Source organism: Sinohyriopsis cumingii, unplaced genomic scaffold (assembly GCF_028554795.1).
Source record: "Sinohyriopsis cumingii isolate HCF-2022 unplaced genomic scaffold, ASM2855479v2 utg000622l, whole genome shotgun sequence".
NCBI classification, from domain to species: domain Eukaryota; kingdom Metazoa; phylum Mollusca; class Bivalvia; order Unionida; family Unionidae; genus Sinohyriopsis; species Sinohyriopsis cumingii.
The window spans coordinates 2,297,511-2,308,647 of record NW_028315918.1 but is presented as its reverse complement, the minus strand read 5'-3'; the positions used below and the strand labels follow the sequence as shown (position 1 = coordinate 2,308,647).

Below are 11,137 nucleotides of genomic sequence, written 5' to 3'. Positions count from 1 at the left end.
AGCGGTGGGTGGAGGTTGAGCTGCAGCTATATCAGTTGGAAGATCTCGTAAAAGTTTTTTTGTTTTTTTGTAACACTGGAAGAATACCCTTTCTTCGTTCCTCTTCCTCCTTGATATTATCCTTAGGATCTCCCAGTAAAGCTCTTTCAGTGACCATCGCAGCTTTTTCAGTAGCTGGTGTGACGGGTTTAAATAATTCTTCTGCACCTGTCGCAAATTCAACTTGTGCTTGCTGACGTTCTTGAAGTTTTTGTCTTACACTATCTCGTACAGGAAGAAATTTTTTTATTGCTTCTAGTCGCTCTCGAGCTAGTCTAGCGGAATGTGCTTCTCCAATGTTGGCCATTATTGTTAACTTAAATTTTTAATTTACAGCAGCAGAAACGGCGACGACAGGCAAAACCCTGCCAGGATATTTTTCAGAGCAGCAGAGAGGGCTAAACATCCCCGAGTGTTTTCGCTTAATAGACCCTTGCATCAGGAAATAGTTGTACAGGTAGATATTTTCATGAGATAACCCTTTAAGTCAGCAGAGAAAGCCTATTTTATCATGTTTTCTGAATAGAGGGTTTATTTTGTGAAAATAATATCTCTATCTAAAATGTCCTCGATAGAAGGTTCTGTTAAGCGAAATACTTTGTGGGATTCACCCTCTCTGCTGCTGGGTGGCGGGCAGATCCTGCCGATCCCACATATAGCTGTCTGATTCGATGACTAACTTTCTAAAACACTTGGACCTCCATCCCTGGGACCATTTACCGATGGACTTCATTTACTTTTTTAGGAGCCCCTTCAGTTAGCCTTGCCTGTTTTTGAACATGAAAATTATATTTGACGCAATCATAATTGGTGATTCACGAGTTTTCACCATCGGCCTAATCACGCTGAACGTCGTTCATGAAAGTGAAAAAAATTTGTGAGTCACTTTTATGTCCAGAAGATCAAATCATCGTTTGCTTTGAATATTGAACTTCCGCTGAGAATACATACTTTATTATAAATAAAATATTAAGACCATGCTGTGGGATTACTTGTTTCATATTCACGCAACCATTATGTTACTGAAAGCGAATCCCTTCTACAAACAGGTACGAACCAGAAACCCTTAATAATTATTCATATTCATACTGAAAATAATACAATTATAAAGAATTGCGATAAGAAGAGGTCAATATAACATCTGCATTATCTATAGGTATATGTTAAAAAACGACACTTTCCTTGGAAATGTGCCGTAACCAAGACTGTTTTTGTGTATTTATATCGGGAGAGTTACACTATATTTAGCATAGTTGGGATCCCCAGTTTGGGGCATTTGTCAGCTTAGTTTCACGGATACACTTGACCCAGAATGTGGACGTGCTTATTCTGCTTTGTGATAATTCAATAAAGAGTGCGGATCTGTTGTTTCTTGTGTCAGTTACAAGGAAGTACCTCGTTCAGGGCGGAGAACTTTATAGTACTTGCATGTAACACCTGCCCTATGCAGGTATATAGCGATCATAATATTTATATATTGATCCGGTATCTGAATCAATGTGTTTTTTTGCTGTGACGTCAACCGGTAAGTCTCCTCTTTCTATGACGGTGGTGTTTTTCTTTTCTTTCATTTTCATTCTTTTAATTATTGTTGCAATCATTGGTTATTTTGTCCTAATTCCAGTTTTAGTTTTCAAATCTTTTCCCCTTTTAAACAGATATGTTTATTCTGTCACAGCTGAAAAATATTATCACCTTCGCTCACAGGCACTTGATTCTGTGGAAACTAATGCGTATACTCACTATATAAAATTTTCAGGAATATATATCTCACACACTTGGCAGCCCATATCAGCGCTTTTCTACAAATTAAAGTTATAATGTTTTAGTCAAACTTTACCAACTCTAATGTCTTTTTCCTAATAAATTCAAATTCCCACACAAGCAAATGGACATGTTTTCAAGTTCCGTTGGCCTACATTTCAGTTGGCTGGAATGCGTTGGAAGCCGGGAATACCGAAATCGGTTAAAAGGATAATACGAATTTGAACGAAACACTTTCTTCAATATTAATTTTTTTTTTTTTTTGTTTCGTTAAAGAAAAGTGTTTCAACTTAACCCGAGTTTGGCATTCCCGGCTTCCATCGCTTTCGAGCCAACAAAACTTCAAAACAGGCCCATTTTCTTGTGTGACAATTAGAATTTATTAGATAAAAGACATCGGAGTAATTAAAGTCTGGCTAAAACATTATAATTTTAATTTTGAAAAGCGTCGTTATGGACCGCTAAGTGTGTGAGATATTCCTAAAAATGTTACTTTAGTTACGATATCAGTCGACATCAAAACACGCTACACGGCGCCATTATTTAGTCAGTAAAACCTCGACGACCCAAAAACGTAAATATCAGGGTTGAGGGCTTACAATGCACAGGGGCTCGTATCGTTGCTTAAAATTGACCTGTCATACATGTACTATATAATAACTACAAGGGAGGACACTTCTCTCCTTTATTGGAGAGCTTGCATAATGTAACTTACATTGCACAGGGGCTCGTATGGTTGCTTAACATTGACCTGTCATACATGTACTATATAATAACTACAAGGGAGGACACTTCTCTCCTTTCTCGCGCGACCCATTTAAGAATAAACGCTGTTATTTCAAGCCACATTTCGCGTAGCGTAATAAATTTGGTACCGATGTTAAGCTCAGGTATTCGACTGTGTATCCCTATCAAAAGTTTGACTTAATATCATACCTTTAAGGAATGCCAAATCATTTTCCCACGGTACCGCTCGACATGTACCTTATCGCGCTCGCTTAATATGCAAGAATAAAGCGCTGGATGGAATAACGTCCTCTCATTGTATAAACGAAAATGGCGTCCAATATTTATTTATAACTTATTTTCAGTTAGCCAATGAGAAGGTAGTATTCCATTCAGGGCGTTGTTTTTGCATATTAAGCGGGCGCGATCAGGTACATGTCTAGCGGTACCGTAAAAGAATTTCAATATTAAGAGTTGAATGAATTTCAGCGTTTATGGAGTAATATAGGATATATAATTTGTTAGTAAATGTTCAGAAATAACATAAGCCCTTTTGGCGATAAGCCTTAAGCACGACAACTTTTAGTGTATATATCGACTCCAGATATTTTCGCTATTTTTAGATCAGTTGGGATCCCTACAAGTCTGAATGTCACCACATATTTACGTTTCAATGCACGTGACTCTAAATAACATGGGCTTGTTTACGCTGGTTTAAAGATACGGATTTATTGTTTCTTGTGTCACTCACGAGGACGGCCTTCATTCGGTAGAGCGAATGTATCTCTTATATGTATACTCATTTAGTGTTGTGAATGCTTGGAATTTATCGGTATACGGACCACTTATTTCAACGTAAAGTTCAAGTAGATTTATCAACGTACATGGGTGTGCTGAAATTCTGAATTCATGTTGTCACTTGACACGAGCAAGGGATCGCATGTAAAACTTTACCATGCAAGTATATAGCGATCATCATATTTCTAAATTCTTTTATTATTGAGGTATTGGAATCATTGTTAATTTTGCGTTGAAGTCAAAAGGTAAGCCTAAGACAATTTTGTTTTTGTTTTCTTCTTTTTTTACGATTGTTACCTATCAGTGGTTATTTTGTTTAAATTTCATTTCTTTCGTCCTCAACCATCTATCCTTTTTTATGCAGAAATGTACAAGTTTATGAATTCAAGTTGGTAAAAAGGATTCCAGCCTACAAACATGTAAGAAGTAGTTCTAGAGCTTCGATCAAATTGCCTCCACCGAATGTTTATCCATGCATTATTTATATCCTAGAATTTTGTAATAATAATAATAGTGTGTGTGTGTGTGTGTGTGTGTGTGTGTGTGTGTGTACTTTTAACGTAGCTTTAAAACTTTTTCAGTTATATCGCTACGATGTCTTCAGTGTGACAGTTTATAGTGATGTCTAGCACTGGGGCATCATGCTGCAGACATGAAGCATCATATCCCACCCAGTCACATTATCCTGACACCAAGCCGACTAGTCTTAACACTAACTTTTAATGCTGAGCGCCAAGCGAGGCAGCTGCTTGTACCATTTTTATAAGTTTTGGCGGACGCTCTAACCACTTAGGCACTGGAGCCGTATAATAATAATAAAAATAATAATAATAATAATGATAACATGTTAAAGCACTAATCAGATGTATTGTCAATCCAAATTCTTCTCTTTATGTTTATGATGTGCTGCAATTACTCAAGAACGATGTGCATGCATGTTGCATATTATATGCGAGAAGATTAAGTATGAGCATATAAAAGAACATAAAATCAACTGAAAGAACCGCGAATTCGCACCTATAATAATCCTAGTTTCCTATGACCTTTCATATTCCATCTGAGATATTTTGACATCTATGTTCGGTTGTGAGGTCAAGGCGCATTGCCTATCAGAAAATTAGAATTCGTCGAAACCGTGCAATGTACGCATAAGGTGGCCACTTATTTTCAAGCCTAGCAAACATAAACAACCTTGCATCAATGGGGTTTCAGTAAAACGTTTTAAATATTTGATTGGATCTGAATGAAAATGGGGTAGACGTGTCCACTAACAAATCCGCGTTTTTGTGAAGGAGTTTTGAAAACCAGAAATAATTAAGCTTAGAATCAAGTCAAATGCCATTTTGTACATCACTGCGTTTATGAAAACGGTGACTTATGCATATACAAGTGAATTTTGACCAGACATTGCATTTAGTTGCATTTCAATGAACAAGTTGATTGTCGACAGTGTGACATTGAATTATTTTAAATGTAAAGACTTGACTTCAGCGTGGCAGTTTATAGTGATGTCTAGCACTGGGGCATCATGCCGCAGACATGTAGCATCATGTCCCACCCAGTCAAATTATCCTGACACCAGGCCGACCAGTCCTAACACTAACCTCTTAATGCTGAGCGCCTAGCGATGCAGCTGTTAGTACCATTTTTTTAATAAGTATTTGTTATGTCTCGGCTGGGGTTCGAATTCGCGACCTCCCACATCCAGATGAGATTTGTTCAGTATCCAAAGATATTTTTTTAATGTTTCTAAATTGGTTATCAACAAAATCTACTGCAATAAACATGTGTGGCGATCATGGACAGCCCCTGCCGTTTACAGGTGAATCACCACACGAATGGTTGATCAACTATGTTAGCCACTATGAAGAAGCTTTGAATAACTATCGAGCACATGATGAACAACTACGACAACTGAAATCGTTGATCAGATTACAACCTGACAAGATTCAATATGAAATCATGTATGTAGTACTTCCAGAGACTCCAGTGTCAGATTTCTGAAACTTATGGCGCTCTAATGATCTAACAGTTGTATCCAGGAAAAATGTTCGCGATTCACTTCATCGTAAATTATTTGAGCTTCACAAGGAAAAACTTCCTGATCAACTTGTTCCATTATGCTATCGGCCAACAGATACACGCTGGCAAAATATACTCGTCGACATTCCTGGAACGGACACTAATTGAAAACTAGTTCTTAATGATATCGTCAAGGTTCCAGTAGAGGCTGTACAATAGGTGTTGTCGGCGTCGGAGACGCTTGTCGTTTCACGACCATGTCCATGGTGCTGGACTCTGGGATATGCGATAAAATTCATTCGACTCAAGGATTAACAATATTAAATACCAATATCTGAGTTATCGATGCTCGCATTGAATGGTCAAATTTAGTTTACCTGGATGTGTCCAAAATAGCAAAAATATCTCAGTTACATAGGATTGTGTACGTGTTGGAGCTGTCAGCAGCGTCACCAGCAATAACAGCGTCAACAGGAATTATAAACGCAGTGCGAAAAAAGTGACAAATTATGCGCGAGATGACAAAAAGAATTACGCCAGTTTGATCTGGACGTGGAGTTTGTCATGACGCTGAAACAACGACAAAATAATCACTACGCCTGCTGTAACACAATAATGTTGTGGCAATATTTTCTTAATGACTTTCGACAATTTACCGTGGACAGAATCGATAGTAGTCTCGGCCACACACGCGAAAATGTCTATCTGACATGTCTTGAGTGTAACAGACCTAGAGGAGCTTTGTTCCTCAACTCGTCAGACTCTTGTTAGCGTTTTTTTTGTTGGCGTGTGTGGGGAGTCTACGAAGTCGTATCCAATCTGCTGGTAACTGGGTGTTTTCAGGAATTACCTGTTATTGTTCACGTACAAATCCACGTTGAGTGGCTGTTGAATCTAGTCTGTATAATTAAGGCTGCGCAGTAGATCTTACCATGCTTTAAATTGTACGTGCTCTTACATTTCACACGGGATCAGTTGCTCTTGCTGAATGACCCTCAAGTTCACCAGGTTCATATAAATACCTCACTGATACTTTACTGCCCAACACAGGTTGTTGTAGCTGATCTGGTGATTTTCGTCGTGGTATGTGTCTTTTCGCAATTGCATCGATGAGTTTCATGTGAATTCCCCTCGTGATCTCGTTGTTCAACGCGGCCACCACATGAGGTAGTCTCGCAACCCATTCACGAGAGTTGTCCTGAAAGTGCAGTAATTCTTGGGTATATTGATGTCCAAAGAGTCGCTGTGCAAGTGTTCGATTTAATTGTTCAATGATTGCCTGATTGCGATGTATCGAGGTGTGTCCACGTCTAATCTTAACGTGTTGTTGTTGAATCAGCGTGGTTACTGCACCGATACATTCTTTGCTAGGAACAACCTGTAGTAATTGTGGCCAGCGCAGAGGTCCTCGCGTATAAATTCGTTCAAACGCGGCTGCGACTTGAATTGCTGTTTTAGACGATAACGGTTCAGCCTCTTTGTATCTACTTGCAACATCTACGACAGTCAACGCGTATTTGTAAGTGCGCCGTTTATGAACGTCATGTGGTAAAAGCAAGATATCTGTCTGATGAATTTCTTTGGGTGTTTTGACATCAAACCGTCCATATTGAGTTTTTTCGGGACGTGGAAGATAAATTTGCCATAGAACCTGTCGTGACAACCAATCTACAGCTACAGCTCGTGTGGAACCTGTTGAATTGGCGAGTTTTTTTAATTGCTTCTGTAACTCTCCATATCCGATTGGATTATAAGAAACTGACTACATTATGTAATACACGGCGTTTAATTGTCAGCTCCCAACACTACTTTATTTTCATCGCCGATCTTATCAACCAATTCGTGATTATCGTATGTTTCTATTTTTATCGAATTAAGTGTATGAATTAACTTGACATCCGCGATATGTCGTTGTTGTAGATCTGGATTTTTATACGCGACATCATGAACATGGCACGCTTGATCAGTCGCATTTACCGGAAATTCGCCTCGGTTTGGTTGACTTTTTTCGTCAAGTTTAATGGCAAGGCGAGTTCCAAAACCACATATATTATATCCTGGAAGATGCTTCTCCCCAAGATACTCAGCACATGGCTCTCCGTGTATTTTCCCAAGTGCCTTAGCAATATCCCCAGCGGCAATGCTGTCATTGTTGATCGCAGAGAAATCCAACGTCACAAACTTATATTTTTGTGTGCCGCATTTTAGACATTTACCTGTAAGTGGCGGCGTGTTTTTTTAACGTGGTTGCTTTCAGAAATTTTGTACCACTGACCGTTTTGCATCTAACACAATATAAACTCATGATTATAAATAATATTACATTTGTACAATATGAATGGGGTTGACTTTTCAGCAACACGTAAGCAAGCATCGGTCAAGCTTCATCCAGCGTTACCAAATTCCAATCGAGCTATTATAATTGGTCCGTCTGGGTCGTGTAAAACCCAGTTACTGCTCAACCTGATAACGAGGTGGCTCAAATAGGACAAACTTTGTTTAGTAGCACCATCCGTGGATGAGCACCAATGCTATAATGTTCTGAAGGGATTCAATGAATCTGCAGTGGCCGAGGACGATGTTATTGAATTTATCACAGACATCCACGAAGCGCCGTCCGTCGAGGATCTTAACGGTGATATCATCAATCTAGTGGTTTACGGTGATGCCATGCTTGACAAACAAGCAAATCCAGCCAGAATATTTTCACCGGGCAGACATAAAAACACAGATGTCATTTACGTTACTCAGTGGTATATTCATATTCCCAAAATAATTAGAGATAACTGTAATTTTCTGGGTTTTTAACGTTCTCGATACACATACACTTTGAAATATTCACGTGACATGTTGTCCCGGCGTCATGGGCATAGGTAAGTTTAAAGATTTATTCGTACGTGCTCAGGAAATCCCAATTGGATTCATGACGATAAGTTTACACGATCCAGCAACACGTTATCGAATTGGTTTAGATACAATTTTTTTTAAAGAAATACATTTGTTGTATATTGAACCAGGAAGACATTAACGAGATTATCTCTACGATCGAATAATTGCAGCAAGATGGCACGCGGTTCAAATCGATGTTGAAAAAAATCAACGATGATTTTGAGACGATACAGCATGGACGTGAAGAGGACAGATAAACACTCGTGGTTGAGTGGATTTACATGAACACTATGTTATAGCTAAATTTGTTCCGTTGGCATGAGCCATTGAGAAAATAACGATCAGATTTGTCTCGACAATATGAAACTTGAGCGGCTGTAAGTTTACGTGCGAGACAACTAAAAAACTTGTATTGGAATCTATTAAGGTTCCTACAGAATACGCCAAGGAATCCACAGAATAGTGATGTCACCGGTACCAACACAATTGAGATGGTAAAAAAAATTAATGACCAAAAAGTTTTTGTGTGGGTTTTTTTCACTCGCCGAGAGATGCCTCAAGGTCTATCACGCACATCGGTTAGACGAAAACGTATTCGTGACAGCGAGGGATTATGACATCGTAAATAAACAGGATTAACAGGCACCAACATAATCAAATGACCCAGTGTGACATCCGGAGAAAAGCTGTAAAGAACATATCCCTGCCAGACCTGCCCTAATCCTACCTTCGACTGTGTCACAGACCAGATTTACAGAAATTGTCGACGTGATGTTGACAATACCCAGCGACACATGACGACAACCACCTGTTTGGTCGTTATTATGTCCGAGAATATCTGGAGAGTCTTTTATTTTCTCCCATGCTGAAATAATCATAGGAAAATATTCGTCAATTATGCCATCGAGATCCTACTTTATTTTAATGATTTCCAACCCAGGTAATTTGAACGTGGGTAATTGGTCTTTTGTGATCTTAAAATAATCAAAAAATGCATTTTGTATATTACCCCTCCTTCTATATTCTTCACAATATAACCTATGATAATGACTAATTCTGTGCAATATTCTGGAAATATTTCTGCATCAGATTTAACCTGGTTCAGGTGCTGTATTGTCTCAGTAATTTTTTGTTTAAGATAATCATTCGGATAGTCAAGCATATACAGCTCAAGTAGCTTTCTCAGATGATTTTGTTTAATTTTAGATTCCTGTGCTATTTTATTGATGAGTAGTTCAAAAGAATACGCAGCAATGTACGCTGAAGTTGTAGATGTACCTGGTTTTCTAGGAAACGATCCAACGGCAATCCCAATCGGGTATTTTTTATCACCGGTTGGGTTAAATATTTTCTCAGCAGTTATAAATGTTTTGTCTTCTCTCCTGGGCGACACTATTTTCCTTCTTTCTCTATACTCTGGTTCTTTTATGAATACATGTTTGTCAAATAATCCTATCATTGTGGTTGTGGTGGTGGAACTACAGTTGTTGGCGCTTTCAGCGGCCATCCCATCATGGTTCTGATCGACGACTTATATATGTCAACGGTGTAATTGGATTCCACATAATCCCCCTTCGATATTTCTACAGTGGCATTCAGCGTTGGTTCGTGTACCTTGATAGCGATCTTTTATTCTTTTCCTTTTATTGATTTGATTTTACGTTGAAGTTAATCATTGATTTGTTCGATTTGATATGATCATGTTGGGATGGTAATGACTATTCCATATTGGGGCTTGCCCACCAGTTGCATCAGTTGCAGTTTTATTCGAGAATACCAATGAATTATTAGCCTTTAATCTTCTAAATGATTTTTCTCTCATATTTGGCTAACTATAATTAAGTTGTAATTGTACCAGTGCGATTTCAATTGACTGACCATTAGGAGCTTATATCGGAGTTGGAAAACCAATATCGAATGCTGGCTGCGTTGATGTTGCTGATATCATTGTTGTAGTCGGAGGTGTTGTGTTAGCGATGATCGGTTTCAGTCGTGTGGTTATTTCTGCGGTCATTATTATCTATACGGCGGATTCTAAATGTGGCGTTGGCATGTTTGCTTTCTTGTCATACCGATAATAAATATCCCTAATTGCATCAAATTCATTGTTTGATATTGCACCGTCATTTAACCACTCTGACAGTATTGATGATATATTTATACACGCATATGTCGCAGCGTAGGTTATGTACGTGTGCTAGTGCAATTTGTTACTGACACATGTAGATATTTTTCCCGCGATAATATTGAATATACCACGAACAGCGACAACAACAACGACACCGATTCCAGCCACGGGCGGTATCACGTGCGTCGCCGATAATGGACCGATTATCGTCGCTGTTTCATTGACCAGCGAGGAAACCACGTATACAATATTGTTGATGACACCGATTCGTCTGCGATATTTTTTGTGTTATCGTGTGCTCGTAGAGGATTTCTTTCAGCGACGTCTTCCACGCACATGCTTGATTATAGCGCAAGGATTATGTTGGATTCATTACGTTATACAAGTTACCAATTGTGAAATTTTTTCTGGACGACTTCCAGAAAACACCAAAAATTTGGTGAGAGAGGGTTTTCTTCTGGACCAGTGTGAATGTTCTCGATATTTTCTTCTAACACGGCTAAGGTGGTTCCGGAAAATCTATCGTTGAAAGGACCAAAATAATTTTCTGTGCGTATCTCAAATTTAGCGGGGACAAACACGGAGAACCTGTTCAACCCAGTAACCGCACCGGTATGTTCGATGGAGTTGTTTTGCACTGACCATGTTCCTGATCCATACCCCCGCCGTGTATACCTTGTTGAAGAGTAGAGTCTTGTGAATTACACCAAAGGCAATCGTTTCGATTTTTTCACGTTCCCAATGTTTATCGAATTGATTCTTGAGTTGATG

The 11,137-nt window shown here is 38.8% G+C and overlaps 1 protein-coding gene across 4 annotated transcripts in view; it reads left to right on the top strand.

Moving 5' to 3' along the window:
• The first annotated feature begins 1,096 nt into the window (after window positions 1-1,096).
• Window positions 1,097-11,137, top strand: part of LOC149773667 (baculoviral IAP repeat-containing protein 3-like) — a 36,513-nt gene continuing 26,472 nt past the window's right edge. Inside the window, exons 1-2 of one of the 4 annotated variants that reach the window (XM_089946137.1) lie at window positions 1,097-1,564; window positions 3,692-3,746. The gene's annotated coding sequence lies outside the window, so the exon portion shown is untranslated. Of the gene's footprint in view, window positions 1,565-3,230; window positions 3,573-3,691; window positions 3,747-11,137 lie in introns of those variants that run through there. The other 3 variants (XM_089946134.1, XM_089946135.1, XM_089946136.1) reach the window with 3 other exon arrangements.